At 38.2% G+C, this 2,500-nt stretch overlaps 11 pseudogenes; all 11 read right to left on the minus strand.

Annotated features, from left to right (window-relative positions):
* Nucleotides 1–14: 14 nt before the first annotated feature.
* On the minus strand, nucleotides 15–133 carry LOC148444843 (5S ribosomal RNA; annotated as a pseudogene).
* A 116-nt stretch (nucleotides 134–249) lies between these two features.
* LOC148444844 (5S ribosomal RNA) lies at nucleotides 250–368 on the minus strand (annotated as a pseudogene).
* A 116-nt stretch (nucleotides 369–484) lies between these two features.
* On the minus strand, nucleotides 485–603 carry LOC148444845 (5S ribosomal RNA; annotated as a pseudogene).
* Nucleotides 604–718: 115 nt separating this feature from the next.
* Nucleotides 719–837, minus strand: LOC148444846 (5S ribosomal RNA; annotated as a pseudogene).
* Nucleotides 838–953: 116 nt separating this feature from the next.
* LOC148444847 (5S ribosomal RNA) lies at nucleotides 954–1,072 on the minus strand (annotated as a pseudogene).
* Nucleotides 1,073–1,188: 116 nt separating this feature from the next.
* Nucleotides 1,189–1,307, minus strand: LOC148444848 (5S ribosomal RNA; annotated as a pseudogene).
* A 116-nt stretch (nucleotides 1,308–1,423) lies between these two features.
* Nucleotides 1,424–1,542, minus strand: LOC148444849 (5S ribosomal RNA; annotated as a pseudogene).
* Nucleotides 1,543–1,658: 116 nt separating this feature from the next.
* LOC148444850 (5S ribosomal RNA) lies at nucleotides 1,659–1,777 on the minus strand (annotated as a pseudogene).
* Nucleotides 1,778–1,893: 116 nt separating this feature from the next.
* LOC148444851 (5S ribosomal RNA) lies at nucleotides 1,894–2,012 on the minus strand (annotated as a pseudogene).
* Nucleotides 2,013–2,128: 116 nt separating this feature from the next.
* On the minus strand, nucleotides 2,129–2,247 carry LOC148444852 (5S ribosomal RNA; annotated as a pseudogene).
* Nucleotides 2,248–2,363: 116 nt separating this feature from the next.
* On the minus strand, nucleotides 2,364–2,482 carry LOC148444853 (5S ribosomal RNA; annotated as a pseudogene).
* Between the last annotated feature and the right edge of the window lie 18 nt (nucleotides 2,483–2,500).

Consider the following 2,500-nt stretch of genomic DNA (forward strand, 5'->3'; position numbering starts at 1 on the left):
TGACTATATAAAATTACCTACAGCACCTGGTACTCCCAGGAGGTCTCCCGTCCAAGTACTAACCAGGCCCAACACTGCATAGCTTCCAAGATCAAACGAGATTGGGCATGTCCAGTGTGGTTTGGCTGTAGGTGCTCAAAGGCATTAACTTAAGACCTCTATTACTTCTTAACTCATGTAAATTCATTGATAAGTTGAAAAATTTAAATGTAAAATGTAATAGAAAAGACTGTTATGGCAGTATAAAATTACCTACAGCAGCTGGGATTCCTAGGTGGTCTCCCATCCAAGTACTAACCAGGCCCACCACTGCATAGATTCCAAGAACAGACGAGATTGGGCATGTCCAGTGTGCTTTGGCTGTAGGTGCTCAAAAACATTAACTTTAGACCTCTTTTACTTCTTAAATCAAGTAAATTCATTGATAAGTTGAAAAAATTAAATGTAAATTTTAGTAGAAGAGAATGTTATGGCAGTATAAAATTACCTACAGCACCTGGTATTCCCAGGTGGTCCCCCATCCAAGTACTAACCAGGCCCAACACTGCATAGCTTCCATGTTCAGACGAGATTGGGCATGTCCAGTGTGGTTTGGCTGTAGGTGCTCAAAAACATTAACTTTAGACCTCTTTTACTTCTTAACTCAAGTAAATTCAATGATTAGTTGAAAAATGAAATGTAAAATGTAATAGAAAAGAATGTTATGGCAGTATAAAATTACCTACAGCACCTGGCATTCCCAGGTGGTCTCCCTTCCAAGTACTAACCAAGCCCAACACTGCATAGTTTCCAAGATCAGATGATATTGGGCATGTCCAGTGTGGTTTGGCTGTAGGTGCCCAAAACCTTTAACTTTAGACCTCAATTACTTCTTAACTCAAGTAAATTCATTGATAAGCTGAAAAAATTAAATGTAAAATGTAATAGAAAAGAATGTTATGGCAGTATAAAATTACCTACAGCACCTGGTATTCCCAGGTGGTCTCCCGTCCAAGTATTAAACAGGCCCAACACTGCATAGCTTCCAAGATCAAACGAGATTGGGCATGTCCAGTGTGGTTTGGCTGTAGGTGCTCAAGAGCATTAACTTTTGATCTCTATTACTTCTTAACTCAAGTAAATTCATTGATAAGTTGAAAAAATTAAATGTAAAATGTAATAGAATAGACTGTTATGGCAGTATAAAATTACCTACAGCACCTGGTATTCCCAGGAGGTCTCCCATCCAAGTATTAATCAGGCCCAACACTGCATAGCTTCCAAGATCAAACAAGATTGGGCATGTCCAGTGTGGTTTGGCAGTAGGTGCTCAAAAACATTAACTTTAGACCTCTTTTACTTCTTAACTCAAGTAAATTCATTGATAAGTTGAAAAAATTAAATGTAAAATGTAATAGAAAAGAATGTTTTGGCTGTATAAAATTTCCTACAGCAACTGGTATTCTCAGGTGGTCTCCCATCCAAGTACAAACCAGGCCCAACACAGCAAAGCTTACAAGATCAGATGAGATTGGGCATGTCCAGTGTGGTTTGGCTGTAGGTGCTCAAAAGCATTAAATTTAGACCTCTATTACTTCTTAACTCAAGTAAATTCATTGATAAGTTGAAAAAATTAAATGTAAAATGTAATAGAAAAGAATGTTATGGCAGTATAAAATTACCTACAGCACCTGGTATTCCCAGGTGGTCTCCCATCCAAGTACTAACCAGGCCCAACACTGCATAGCTTCCAAGATCAGACTAGATTGGGCATGTCCAGTGTGGTTTGACTGTAGGTGCTCAAAAACATTAACTTTAGACCTCTTTTACTTCTTAACTCAAGAAAATTCATTGATAAGTTGAAAAAATGTAATGTAAAATGTAATAGAAAAGAATGTTATGGCAGTATAAAATTACCTACAGCACCTGGTATTCCCAGGTGGTCTCCCATCCAAGTACTAACCAGGCCCAACACTACATAGCTTCCAAGATCAGACGAGATTGGGCATGTCCAGTGTGGTTTGACTGTAGGTGCTCAAAAACATTAACTTTAGACCTCTTTTACTTCTTAACTCAAGAAAATTCATTGATAAGTTGAAAAAATGTAATGTAAAATGTAATAGAAAAGAATGTAATGGCTATATAAAATTACCTACAGCACCTGGTATTCCCAGGTGGTCTCCTCTCCAAGTACTAACCAGGCCCAACACTGCATAGCTTCCAAGATCAGATGAGATTGGGCATGTCCAGTGTGGTTTGGCTGTAGGTGCTCAAAAGCATTAACTTTAGACCTCTATTACTTCTTAACTCAAGGAAATTCATTGATAAGTTGAAAAAATTAAATGTAAAATGTAGTAGAAAAGACTGTTATGGCAGTATAAAATTACCTACAGCACCTGGGATTCCTAGGTGGTCTCCAATCCAAGTACTAACCAGGCCCACCACTGCATAGCTTTCAAGATCAGACGAGATTGGGCATGTCCAGTGTGGTTTTGCTGTAGGTGCTCAAAAACATTAACTT

The sequence above is a fragment of the Taudactylus pleione genome, unplaced genomic scaffold, assembly GCF_031769625.1.
Source record: "Taudactylus pleione unplaced genomic scaffold, aTauple2 ptg001270l, whole genome shotgun sequence".
Taxonomy (NCBI): Eukaryota; Metazoa; Chordata; class Amphibia; order Anura; family Myobatrachidae; genus Taudactylus; species Taudactylus pleione.